The 14,756-nt window shown below is 40.1% G+C and overlaps 1 protein-coding gene across 2 annotated transcripts in view; it reads left to right on the top strand.

The window, feature by feature from the left end:
• The first annotated feature begins 982 nt into the window (after nucleotides 1-982).
• Nucleotides 983-14,756, top strand: part of LOC123751668 (mRNA (2'-O-methyladenosine-N(6)-)-methyltransferase) — a 159,441-nt gene continuing 145,667 nt past the window's right edge. For both annotated transcript variants that reach the window (XM_069323554.1, XM_069323553.1), the window contains exon 1: nucleotides 983-1,112. The gene's annotated coding sequence lies outside the window, so the exon portion shown is untranslated. The remainder of the gene's footprint in view (nucleotides 1,113-14,756) is intronic.

Here is a 14,756-nt window from a genome sequence, read left to right as displayed (position 1 = left end):
GTAAAAGACACATCGAACACTTTATGTAAGGCATACGTAAATCTGTGTATCTATGTATCTACGTATGTAGGTTAGCTTAGCATTTTAAAAGCACCGAATCAACTTCAGTGGTTGAGTGTTCAATAAACCCTTGAAATATATGTTTAACACTTCTATAACCCTGTCCATGGAGGACAGAAGAAAATGTATATAATCTGGTTAGCATTGTAAATGTGTGGCCACGTCTGTGGTAGAAAAAAATTATTTTACAAGAATGTAAAAACATCAATTGCTATGTACTCTCATAAACCCAGTGTACCTTCTTGTATATATATAAATAAATACAATAAATAAATAAATAATAAATAAATAAATAAATAAAATAAATTCTTATTAAAAAGAAAAGGTAAAAATTTAACATAAGCTTATATTTAAGCATGCAATTTATTATGTATGCAGTATTAGAATAATGTTTTGACGAAGTTTATAAGGTTTGTAAACTTCGTCATAAGTTTACAAGCTTAAAACTTTTGAGACACTTTCGTCCAGAGCTTATCAAAATCAACGCTGAAAAATATAGTGTATACTCTTACGTGTCTAACATGTATATTGCTATTCAGGGATATGACATTTGTATTATCATGTACTTTGATGATAATAAAGTTATGTATATATAGTTTTACACTGCTTAATGAAGTTGAAACATAAGCAAGTTTCAATGTGGCGCTCAGTGACGTCATGCGCAGAAGCTAAAGTTACGCTCCTCTGAGTTGTTGGATCGAACTTGTTGGTCACGTGACCATGACATCACCAACTATGTCCGAACTTCGATGGTTGGGTTCCACCAATGAGATCCCTAAGACTGCGAAATTTACATTATTAAAATATACTTGACAGTTACCAGAGAGGGGTAACCATTTGACATTTATGAAGGCTTTTGGTGGTTTTAATGTGTGTTTGAGCGCGTGAGAGTAAATGTGAGTGGCAATGACGAGAACTGGGGAAGCCCAAGGCAGGGCCAGACTGATGCCGCTGAACAAGTCTAGGGAACTGATGGCGTCTTTCTGATTGGGTGTGTGTCAAAATTTCTGAAGAAATTCATGACTTAGGGGCGTTTATCTCTTTCAACACAAGTAAGTGTCTATGCCTATGGAGTCTGTATTACGTCTAGACTTTGTATAGGGCAACAAAGTACAGATTAGTCTTGAAAATCAACAGATATCTTTGAAAATAAAATCGGCATCTGGAGTTACATTGTTTACCTTTGGACAGTGGCAAAAACGGTTACGCCTATTTTTATTTATTTATTAATGACAGGCAAGTTTAGTGGACATGAAGATGATTTTAACGTTTCTTCGTGTTTTTCTGAAGTGTTTTGAAAAGTTTCTTAAACATGTATGCCGGAAACTCGTCTTGAAAGGTGATTTTACGAGAGTTTCTTAAGGCAGCCTTCACTCCTGGGGGTTAAGGCAAATTGACTGAGAAACTCCTGGTATGGGGTGGCATCCTGTGTGCAGGTGTGGGTGTGGGGGCGAGTTGTCCTGCTGGTGTGAGTGTGGGAGCGAGTTGTCCTGGTGGGGTCAGACTGGCCAGCTCCCACACATGTTGCTCCTCATTCAATGAAGTTGTTTGGTGCTGCGAGTAGTGGCCTCTGCGGAGGTGACACCATGTAGCCTGGGCCCTCCGACACCCACGTGCCAATGCCCACGCTTTGATGCTTATTGGTCGGTGCTTGCTTGCTGTGGCTGGTGTGGGGGGCCTTGAGTGACACGACAACCCAAGTCTAAATTATGTTGCACACTTAATTATTGAAGTTTTCCTGCTGAAATTTCACCAGGAAAGTACTTTTACAAAAGTTGTAATGGAATTTATAAATATGCTAATGTTAGGCAAAATTTTCTTTATCAGAATGCCTCCCCAGAATATCATTATGAGTAATATATGGCTTTAGACTTTTAAAAACTTTGGAGAAGAGAAGTCACAGTCTTTGTAAAATATAATATTAATGTGCTGCAAATATTGAATGAAAACAAGCTTATACAGAACCAATTGAAGAGCATAACTGTTGTAAACATAAACATAATACTATATTGTATTGTGACGGTGATTGTTTATAGGGCATTAAATTTGGAGAGTGTAGAGGGAAAATATGTTTGGAAAGAAATAAAGATCTCTGGCCATAACAGTTGCTTTGGGGATTTAATTATGTACAAAACAAGACTGGCCCAACAGGTAATGGTGAAGCCACTTGTCCATTATTGTTTCCTTAAGCACATTATCTCTTAACCGACACTAAGAAATAATATTCTTTATTTAACAAAAGACAAAATATTATATGGAACTAAGAGTTAAAATAGGAAATGATCATGATGAAATAAGGTTTGATATAAACATACTGTACATGACAGTAAGTGCTGTTAGTTTCAGAATTTTGTTATGATGATTATACAGGATTGAAGCAGGGCTTGAGTTGAGGGAAGTGTTGCACAATGAATAGTAAGATGCTCGGATCTATCATTGTGACCAAATGGATAAGCATGTGATTGAAGTTTCTCATTGATCAAACAAGAGGAATACAGTAGGGAAGTTCTGGTTCAGGTATTCACCTATTGGCCACCAAGTAGCACCACCTGTGAGTGTTGTTGTGGCATCTTCATGCACAACAACGCTCGCTGCTTGGAGGGAGTGTTGTTGTGGCATCTTCATGCACAACAACACTCGCTGCTTGGAGGGAGTGTTGTTGTGGCATCTTCACGCATAACAACACTCGCTGCTTGGAGGGAGTGTCGTTGTGGCATCTTCATGCACAACAACACTCGCTGCTTGGAGGGAGTGTTGTTGTGACATCTTCATGCACAACAACACTCGCTGCTTGGAGGAAGTGTTGTTATGGCATCTTCATGCACAACAACACTCGCTGTTGAGGGAGTGTTGTTGTGGCATCTTCATGCACAACAACACTCGCTGCTTGGAGGGAGTGTTGTTATGGCATCTTCATGCACAACAACACTCGCTGCTTGGAGGGAGTGTTGTTATGGCATCTTCATGCACAACAACACTCGCTGCTTGGAGGGAGTGTTGTTGTGGCATCTTCATGCACAACAACACTCGCTGCTTGGAGGGAGTGTTGTTGTGGCATCTTCATGCACAACAACACTCGCTGCTTGGAGGGAGTGTTGTTATGGCATCTTCATGCACAACAACACTCGCTGTTGAGGGAGTGTTGTTGTGGCATCTTCATGCACAACAACACTCGCTATTGAGGGAGTGTTGTTGTGGCATCTTCATGCACAACAACACTCGCTATTGAGGGAGTGTTGTTGTGGCATCTTCATGCACAACAACTTATATAAAAACAGTAGTAAACCATAAAATATATACAGTATATTCTAATGAATAAATATCATTACCAGTATTTGTATGAAACAATACACCTGTTTTCCAATGCATTCTTGCCATAAAGTTATATAGCATTTTAACATGCATGACTCAAAGATGCAAAATAATGTTTACTGTACAAATCCACAAGGGCCGTGATGAGGGTTTGAACCTACGTCCGAGAGGATCCCAGATGCTGCTTTAATCATTTGATTGTTCATTTGATGCATCACGCTATTGTGATTTCTGTGTGTAATGTTTACTGTACTTGCTTGTAACTTCCCTCTGTCTCAACTGTGAGGGAGGTCAGGAGCTGGGTGATTTGGTTACAGTTCAAATTCAGGTAAACTTTACCTATACATCAAAATGTTTTGTCCTGTATTTTTTAATTGCAGTCTTTGATCATATCCCCAAAATTAATCTGACTTAACAAATCTGCTTCAGTACTTAGCAGCGATAATGCATCCAGCCTTTTTTATACTCGCCTAGTTGTGCTTGCGGGGGTTGAACTTTGATCTTGCCTCTCAACTGTCAATCAATTGGTGTACAGGTTCTTGAGCCTATTAGGCTCTATCATATCTACATTTGAAACTGTGTATGAAGTATGCCTCCACCACATCACTGCTTAGTGCATTCATGTGTTAACTACCCTGACACTAAAAAATCTTTATAATGTCTCTGTGGCTTATTTGAGTACAGGGTATTAAGCTTTTACCTGTATCACCTTGTTCGAGTTCTGCCCATTCTAAATAGTTTGTCTTTGTAGGTGATCGTCTCCCCTAATTCTTGTGCCTTCTAGGGACGTGAAGTTTAATTTATGTAGCCTTTCCTCGTAACTCTTACCTCTCGGCTCTGGGACTATCCTTGTGGCATACTTCTGAATCTTCTCTAACTTTGTCTTGTGTTTAACTATGCATGGACTCCAGGCTGGAGCTGCATACTCCAGAATTAGTCTGACATATGGGGTATACAAGGTTCTGAATGATTCCTTACACAAGTTTCTAAAGGAAGTTTTTATGTTGGCCAATCTAGTATATGCCGCTGATGGTATCCTTTTGATGTGGACTTCTGAGGACAGGTTTGGTGTGGTGTCAACCCCAGATCCTACTCTACTTGACTCTTGAAGGATTGCACCCCCTAGATGGTATCGTGTGTGCAGCCTCCTGCTTCTTTCACCCAATTTCATTACTTTACACTTATTTGAGCTAAACTTTAGTAGCCAGTTTTTTTTAGACCATTCCTCCAGTTTGTCCAGGTTGTTTTGTAGTCTCTGTCCATCTTCTGTTGTCTTGATTCTTCTTGTAATTTTTGCATCATCAGCAAACATTAAGAGGAATGAGTCTATACCCTCTGGAAGATCATTTACATATATATATAAGAAACAGGATGGGTCCAAGTACAGAGCCTAGTGGGACTCCGCAGGTGACATCTCCCCCTCTGTCTTCTCTCCTCACGGTAACTCGCTGTTTTCTGTTGCTTAGATACTCTTATCCACTGGAGCACTTTACCTGTTACTCTTGCCTGTTTCTCCAATTTTTGTAACAGCCTCTTAGGTACTGTGTCAAAGGCTTTTCTGGGGGGAGCCCCATCGGCTCCCCGGAGCTATCCCAGGCTGATATGCTAATGTCAGACTGGGATAGCTCCGGGGAGTCTCCGGGACTCACCCAGAAAATGGCGTTTCATTACATTCAACGCTGGTTTTTTTTGACAGTAAAAGAAAATGCAGTCTGCCCACCCTTCTCTTTCTTGCCTAATTTTTGTCGCCTGGTCATGAGTTCTATTAAACCTGTGAAGCACAATTTACCATCCATGAGCCCATGTTGGTGGTGTTACAAAGCTCCTTCTCTCCAGATGTTCTACAAGCTTTTTCCTCACAATCTTCTCAATTATCTTGTATGGTATACTAGTTAGGGAAACTGGCCTGTAGTTCAGTGCTTTTTGCTTGTCACTTTTTTTTGTATATTAGGACTACATTAGCTGTTTTCCAGCTTTGTGGTAGGTTTTCTGTTTCCAGTGACCTGTTATACACCATAAAGAGTGGCACATATAATGCTTCGACACCTTTTAGTATCCATGGTGAGATTCTGCCAAGCCCAATAACCTTAGTGACGTTCAGCTCCAACAGGTTCATTTTGACCTCATTTATTTTTATTTATTTATTTATACTGTATATACAAGAGTTCTTACATTGTTGTAAAGGCCACTAGCATACATAGCGTTTCGGGCAGGTCCTTAATCCTAATTTTCCCTGGAATACGGCCAAATTGTTTAACAACAAAGTATCCCTTCACTACTGGGTGAACAGAGGCTATAGTTAAGGATTGGCGCCCAGTCAATCCTCCCCGGCCAGGATATGAACCCAGGCCAAAGTTATCGCGAAGTGCCGGGTGAGTGTTTTGTAACGCCTGTTTTTTTTCAATGTGATGGTGAGAAGTAAAGCAAAATAAAGGAAGGAGGAGGGGAGGAGGGAAGAGAAGAGAGGGGACAGGCATGGATAAGGTTGAGGGGGAACTCGTCCATCTGGCAACATAAAACGAGGGGTGTGAGGGAAGAGTAGGGGAGTTAGGAGAGTAGAGAAGGAAGGAAGAGGAGGAGGAAGAATAGGAGGAGTAGGGAGAGTAGACTGAGTAAGTCTATGATGTTATTTTTTCTTTACATATTTAATTTGCTTCCACCACCTGTCATTATAATTAAAATCTTAATACCACTTAAGCAGTGTGACAGGAAAAACTGCTTAAGGTCTGAGGGACCAACTGATACCCTGCTGGGTGAGGTGAGGGCGCGCGCTTAACTCTCGTTTCCTCACTTTATCTCTACTCAAGTTTTCCATCTAGATATCTCTAGTCTTTTCTCTACTTTAACTTGAGGGATCCGTATCACTGATCAGCTTATAAATACTTTGTCATGGGACATTGATTCAAAAGAGGACTGGACAAAACTCAAACTTGTTATTCTACGCTTAGAAATTTAATTCACCAAAGGTATTATCAACAAATTTAAAACAAACTAGTTCTGCACTTTTTAACATTTTTCAAAGTTACTGTATTAACCATTGAATTAATCAATCCAAGACATTCACCAATTCACACATCCTCAACCATACACTGACTTCCTGGTTCAAACTATGCTTAGTTTAGTTCATTTATTATGCACCCCATACTCATCTTGTGGGCGGTAGTGGAAAGGGTTACAGAGGTACATAATGGGCTCAGGGACTGAACCCCACAATTCATTTAGCTAAGCAAGTTACAAACTAAGCAAGTTACAAACTAAGCAAGTCAAACTATACTCGTCACCACTAAGACACTCCTGGTTTAAGACAATGACTCTTACCTCTTGCACTCACTGAACTCACCCAGGGGTGAGTGATGGCTAATCACCCACCTGGGTGGAGGAGTTGTTTGGATGTACTCTTCCTTGCAAAAGCTCCACTCTGACTGATTAAACCACCTCGCTGCCCCGGGCCAGGGGTGGGTACTCTCCCAGGCCAGTACCACTATGAGTAATGCTGGATCAACAGATCCCAGCTAGACTCGCCTGGCCTGCCCCACACACACCCACACACACAACTCATAATTATACATGAAAGAGTGCAAGACACTTGCACTGTTACACATCTCTCTCAGTATAGGGTCTTATCCTTGCTCTATTGTGAAGAACCCCTGGATCTCTTGTTGACTTCTTAACACACACACACACACCACTTTATTCTCTGTGTACCTGTTTTTCCCTTTTCTCAGTTTCATCCATTGTTCCTTCACTGCAGTTTTCCTCCTGATGTCGCTATAGTGTGGAGGAAGAGCTTGGACACGGGGGAGATACCAGATGCGCTGAAAGCAGCAGACATAGCCCCTCTGCACAAGGGAGGTAGCAAAGCATTGGCAAAGAATTATAGACCAGTTGCACTAATGTCCCACATAATAAAAGTATTTGAGAGTGAGATCAGGAGTCAGATCACTAGATTCATGGTAACCAATGACCTCCACAATCCAGGCCAACATGGATTTAGAGCAGTAAGATCATGCCTCTCACAGCTACTTAACCATTATGATAAAACCACTGAGGCATTAGAAGAAAAAGGAAATGCTGATGTTGTATACACAGATTTTGCAAAGGCATTTGACAAATGTGACCATGGAGTGATTGCACACATAATGAGGTCATTGGGTATAACTAGTAAAGTAGGACACTGGATACTCAATTTCCTGTCGAACAGAACACAAAGAGTAACAATCAATCAAGTAAAATAGAGTCTGAGCGCAGTTAAAAGCTCTGTACCTCAAGGTACAGTCCTTGCACCACTGCTGTTCCTTATTCTCATATCACATATAGACAAAAAATACAAGTCACAGCTTCGTGTCATCCTTTGCAGATGATACAAAAATCAGCATGAAAATTACCTCTGCTGAAGACATTGAAAAACTACAAACAGACATTAACAAAGTTTTTGATTGGGCAGCAGAAAATAACGTGATATTAAACAGTGATAAATTCCAGGTACTCAGATACGGCAAAAATGAGGATCTGAAACATAATACAGGGTACAAAACACAATCGAATCTGCCCATAGTAGGAAAAACTGCATGTCAAGGATTTGGGAATAATGATGTCCGACGACCTAACGTTTAGAGAGCATAACCAAGCAAGTATTGCGTCAGCCAGAAAAATGATAGGATGGATTACGAGAACCTTCAAGTCCAGAGATCCCATCACAATGGTCAATGGTTGTACTCTTCAAATCACTTGTTTTGTCCCATCTTGAGTACTGCTCAGTACTCATTTCCCACTTCAGAGCAGGAGAGATTGCTGAAATAGAGGGAATACCGAGAACATATACGGCACACACAGACGAGATAAAGCACCTAAATTATTGGGATCGTCTCAAAGCTCTCCAATTGTACTCACTAGAAAGTAGACAAGAGAGAGATACCAAATAATATACACATGGAAAATACTGGAGGGACAGGTCCCAAATCTGCACAGTAAAATAACACTGTACTGGAGTGAATGATATGGAAGAAAATGCAGAATAAAACCATTGAAGAGCAGAGGTGCCATAGGCACAGAGAACACTGTATAAACATCAGAGGTCCGCGGTTGTTCAATGTCCTACCAGCGAACATCAGAAATATTGCCGGAACAACCGTGGACATCTTCAAGAGAAAACTAGATCATTTTCTCCAAGGAGTGCCAGACCAACCGGGCTGTGATGGGTATGTGGGCCTGCAGGCGCTCCAAGGAACAGCCTGGTGGACCAAACTCTCACAAGTCAAGCCTGGCCTCAGGGCCGGGCTTGGGGAATAGAAGAACTCCCAGAACCCCATCAAGCAGGTATCAAGCAGTGGCTGTGGAGCAGTTTTGGCTGGGTCTTGGCTTTACTTGTCATGTCATTTTTATACTCTCTGCTTCTCTTCTTACGCTGAGGTTCTCATTTCTGACTCTTATCTCACTCTGCTCTCTGGTTTCCTTTTGTTTCTGTATTTTCTCCATGTTTTTATACTTTGCTTTTTTTTTTTTACATGCCTGATTGAACCATGGATTCTTCTTTTGCTTTTAATTTCTCCTCTTTTGGACCGGGATAAACCTGTCTGTAGCTTCATGGCACTTTTGGGTAATGTAGTCCATCATATCTTGTACAGGCTTTTCTCTGAATTTTGTTTTCCCCATGGCATTTCCCTTAGCAATTTTCTCCTCATATCATAGTTTCCTCTTCGGTAAGCCACCCCTTTCCTTTTTTGATCCCTTCCTTGGACACTCATTCCCATGGTGGCTTCGAATTTGACTTCCTGTATGTCTGATTCATTCAAGGTGAAAATCTGGTTGAGTCTAGCTGGTTCATCATTGCCTCTCATTCTTGTGGGCTCCTTGACAGTCTGGCTCAGAAAGTGCCAGACTTTCACCACGTCCATTAGTTTAGCTATCCATGTATCTGTACCTCCATGTGGTTCTCCATTCTCCCATTCTATCTTTGAGGTTGAAGTCTCCATGATTAGAAGTCTGGATCAATTCCTAGATCAGTAGCAGCTTCAGTTGCAGGCAACTAAAGCTGCTATCTATATTATATTAATGGTTGCTATGTTGTTTCTATCAAACACCAATCTGGACCTTCTGTTATTTCAGATTCAGATTCAGATGTTTATTCAGGTAAGGTATATACATACAAGTGATGTTACATTAATGGATTGATATATAGATAGAGCTAGTACATACAATGCCTAAAGCCACTATTACGCAATGCGTTTCGGGCAAGAAAAACATTAATATCTAGAACTTAATACTAATTGAGCATAAAGAATAAAAAGTGTTGAGAACAAATACAAATAAAGATAAAAAAAAGGGGGAACATGACTGAAAAAGCAGCACAAATACAATAGGTTGACAAACAGTGTTGATTAAAAAAAAAGAAAAAAAAAAAAAGAAAATAACAGACATGGGTTGACAATAGAGGAGTGAGGTAGATTACAGGGAATTTATTAGGTAGTGTTTAGTTTTTATCTTAAACTAGTTGAGAGAGGTACAGTCTTTAACATGGTTGGGAAGGTCATTCCACATTCTGGGCCCCTTGATTTGCAGAGCATTTCTAGTTTGATTAAGACGTACTCTAGGAATATCAAAACTGTATTTATTTCTGGTGTGGTGCTCATGGGTTCTGTTACAACCTTCTATGAAGCTTTTAAGATCAGGATTGGCATTGTAGTTTAGCGTTTTATATATGTATAATACACATGAGAGAATGTGCAGTGACTTAATATCTAACATATTCAGAGATTTGAGTAGGGGTACCGAGTGATGTCTGGGGCCAGAGTTGGATATTGTTCTAATAGCAGCTTTGTGTTGGGTAATTAGAGGACGTAAGTGATTTTGGGTAGTAGAACCCCAAGCACAAATACCATAGTTGAGATAAGGATAGATAAGGGAGTAATAGAGAGTCACCAGGGCAGGGCGTGGTACATAATATCTGATCTTAGAAAGAATGCCCACAGTTTTTGAAACTTTTTTTGATATATTTAGAATGTGTCCCTGGAAATTCAGCTTGTGGTCAATGAGAATGCCAAGGAATTTGCCATCTAATTTGTTACAAATTTGGGTATTGTTTATTTTGAGATTTATATGACTAGAGGATTTATTGCCAAACAGAATATAGAAAGTTTTGTCAATGTTAAGGGTGAGTTTGTTGGCAGTTAGCCAAAGATGGACTTTATTTAGCTCAGTATTTACTGTGGCATTTAGAGCAAGAGGGTCAGGACTGGAGTAAATGAAGGTTGTGTCGTCAGCAAATAGAATTGGTTTGAGGTGTTGGGAGGCATTTGGAAGGTCATTAATGTAGATGAGAAAGAGGAGAGGGCCAAGTATGCTGCCCTGAGGAACACCAATGTTGATGGGTAGGGTGGGAGAAATTGTATTATTCACAGAAACATATTGGAGCCTGTCAGTAAGGTAGGACTCGAGGTATTGAAGGGAGTGTCCTCTGACTCCATAATGATGTAATTTAAGAAGAAGGTTATGGTGGTTGACAGTATCAAAAGCTTTACGCAGGTCCACAAATAACCCAACAGGGAACTCCTTTTTATCAAGAGCTGTATGAATCGAGTTAAGCATACTAATAAGTGCATCGTTAGTGCTTTTTTTGGGTCTGAAGCCATATTGGCAAGGGCTAAGTATATTGAGTTTGGCTAGATATGAGTAAAGCTGCTTATATATAAGTTTTTCAAAAATTTTTGACAAGTTTGGCAGGATTTATATAGGTCTGTAGTTGTTAACATCTGTGGGGTCACCACATTTGTGGACAGGCGTTACTCTCGCTTTTTTTAGAATATCTGGAAAGGTTTGGAGTTCAAGTGACTTGTTGAAGAGCAAAGCAATAGCAGGGGCTAAAGATCTGGAGGCTTTTTTGTAAATTAAAGTTGGTATCTCCTCAAGGGCACCAGACTTGGTTTTAAGGGAAAGGATTATCTCATTGACGTCAGTGGAGTTAATAGGCTTTAGGTACAGAGACTGTGGATAGCTACCTGTAAGATAGTCCTTAATGTCAGTACTGGATGATGGAATATCATTTGCAAGGGATGAACCAATGGAAGAGAAGAACCTATTGAACTCAATAGCAGAATCAGAGGCTGAAAGCTGACCATCGTTATTAGACAGGAGAGTCGGTTTGTTATTTAAAGATTTCTTTGATCCCAATATTTGTGAAATTGTGCTCCAAGTTTGTTTAATGTTGCTTTTTATTTGAGTAAATTTATCTTCGTAGTATTTAGTTTTGGCTCGTCTAATTATCTTAGATAGCAATAATGAGTAATTCTTTGAGAATTCTTTGGAGACAATTCCTAACCTATACTTTTTCTCAAGGTCGTGTTTTTTGTTAATGGATTTCAGTATTCCCTTTGTAAGCCAAGGATTGTTAAGCCTTTTGCTTGTGACTTGTTTTGTAAGCCTAGGACAGTGGGTGTTATAAAGGCTAAGAGTTGTTTGTAGAAAAGATTGCACTGCTAGGTTGATGTCCCCTATGTTACCTAACTCGGACTCCCAGTTGACATTATCAGCAGCAGTTATAAAATTGTTTATAGCAGTTTCATTGTGCAGCCTAAAGCTTAACTCCCTTGTTTCTAGAGGTGGTGTGCTAATGTTAGTTAAGAGAAATGTGGGGTAGTGGTCTGTAGTGCTATCGGTGATTATACCTGAAGTAAGCGGAGAGGTTATGTTGGTCCAGATGTGATCTAGAGTCGTGGCAGTGCTATCAGTGATTCTAGTAGGTCTAGTGATTAAGGGTATGAGGAAGCAGGAATTCATACAGTTGAGGAAGCTAACAGCAGTAGGGTGTTCTGGCTCGCAGAGGTCAATATTAAAGTCCCCTGCGATAATTAGGTGGTTTTTGTTCAGTCTGTTATCAAGTATTAGATTTTTAAGGTTTGAGTTGAATTCAGACACATCAGTGTTGGGAATTCTATAGACTGCACCCACAGAGGCTATTTAATGGAGGCTTATAAATTACTGCTACTATTATCTTAGGTCTTTCTATTGTCATTGTTCCTGTTATGTAGTATCTGTATCCTTCACAGCCTGAGATATCCATTTCTTCGAGACTCCAGTCTTTCCTTATCAGTAAGGCCACTCCTCTCCCTTCCTTTTGTTTCCTTACTGTATAGTAGTCCTGTGGAAACACTGCATTTGTTATGGTTCCTGACTATTTCATTTCCGAGTGCTTTTTCATCTGGGTTTTCTGTGCCCCTTTTGCCCAGATCACTTGCTCGATTTGTAATCCCATCATTGTACATCCCGTCACATCACATGTACATTACATCCCATGTAAGTTGAGTACATTACCTTGAAATTCACTTTCCTGTGTACCTGTCTGACACCTGGTTGATGGGGTTCTGGGAATTCTTCTATTCCCCAAGCCCGGCCTGAGGCCAGGCTTGACTTGTGAGAGTTTGGTCCACCAGGCTGTTGCTTGCAGCAGCCCGCAGGCCCACATATCCACCACAGCCCGGTTGGTCTGGCACTCCTTGGAGAAAATGATCTAGTTTTCTCTTGAAGATGTCCACGGTTGTTCCGGCAATATTTCTTATGCTACACATTAGTGAGTTCTCATTTTGCATATTTAATAAACCATTTGAGTTGAGCAGAGTCACAGAGTTTTGGAGGATTGCAAATATGTTGCAAATTTTTAAGAAGGTAGATAGATCACTTGCACTGAGCTACCTCCAATTAGCTTAGTCTATTGTAGGAAAATTGATTCAATTGATAATCAAAAAATCCATTAATATACATCTTGAAAAATAGATTAACCCTTCAACTGCACATCACAGTCAGGGATGTGATCCTCATTAATCCTTAACCTTTCCACTGTTTGACACGGCTAAGGTTAATCTCGCTAATTATCTGTAAGCTGTGTAACAAGGCTGGGGAAGTTTGAAAATACAGAGTAAAATTTAAAAGTCTTGTGGGTACACAGGGCTAACATCTGCTTCCTCAAGCCTCAAGTAAACTGTCTCCATCTTTGAAAAAAATTGTGGGCACCTGCTCCTGGGTGTGAAGGCGTCAGTACTTAGCGAGCGACCACAGGTAGTGTGTGAAGCAGCACCTCGGAGCACTGCCAGGCAGCATATGATCACAGCATCAATTAACAGTGATTAAATAAATAACTGCAATTATTAATCGATGATAGTGTTATAGTAGGTCCTGACTATGATCAAAACTATATACAAGGTGAGCCTGTGGTCCTGGGTTCGATCCCAGGCGCCGGCGAGAAACAATGGGCAGAGTTTCTTTCACCCTATGCCCCTGTTACCTAGCAGTAAAATAGGTACCTGGGTGTTAGTCAGCTGTCACGGGCTGCTTCCTGGGGGTGGAGGCCTGGTCGAGGACTGGGCCGCGGGGACACTGAAAGCCCCGAAGTCATCTCAAGATAAGGTTCAGATATCATTGAAGCCAATAGTGGCTATAATGATCAGAGCATCAGCTAGACAGATGCTGCTCTAGGCCTCTGTTTGGTGCTTCTACTTATCATGAAATAGGACTGCATGTTCCTTTATAAAATGACCATGTGGAAGGTGATTCATGTTACGATTTAGGGACAAAGATTTTGATGATAATAGCAATATTGATGCTGGAGTTTGGAATGTGCATGGTATATTGGGAGGCATTTTGCTGTGTCAGGTTGTGTTGGCAACTCGTTAGCATGTGGCACTATACTGTGCTTGGATTATGAGATCAACACACCCACCAGACTTGGTTAGTGATTTGTTATGATGCACGAAAATGCATCATAACGTTATTTTGCATTTCATAACGTTAGTGCTTTATGATGTAGATACAGTACTCTAATTATATACTGTATAATGTGTGTTGTATATACAGTACATTGGCAGCAAAAACTGTATGCTTATTGTACAAAGAATATAATAATGTGTGCATATTAGTGACATAATTACATCAGTGTGCTCCTAAATTCTACAGTCCAATGCATCAATGCACTTAAAAAAAAAAGTGGTAAAATCTTATTTATTTAAGTTATTTATTTAATAGTGCCTACAAGATTATTTCACCCACCAACACTGCTTAGTGGTTCATTATGGCACATGTAAATGTAGATGGTTACATGTAAAGTGTCTACAGTGTAATAACAGCTAAAACGTATAATGTATTTTTCCTAGAATATAATATGGAGACCATACTAGTGACATAAACACTTTCGCCTGCAGGGGATGCAATTTGTGTCCATTTATAATCTTAAGGATGTCCGGCGAGGATGCATTTTTTTGTCCAAAATTAAAATATTTGTTAAAATTCCATTTATTGTTTGATTATTATGGGACTAGTTTTAAAATGCATGCCTTTAGATTGCAGACAGTTTGATACCAAAATGAATGGCGTAGCTCGAAAATTGAGGTCAGAACACT

Source organism: Procambarus clarkii, chromosome 13 (assembly GCF_040958095.1).
Source record: "Procambarus clarkii isolate CNS0578487 chromosome 13, FALCON_Pclarkii_2.0, whole genome shotgun sequence".
NCBI classification, from domain to species: Eukaryota; Metazoa; Arthropoda; class Malacostraca; order Decapoda; family Cambaridae; genus Procambarus; species Procambarus clarkii.
Note: the sequence above shows the minus strand (reverse complement) of the source record. Positions and strands in the feature narration are given on the sequence as shown.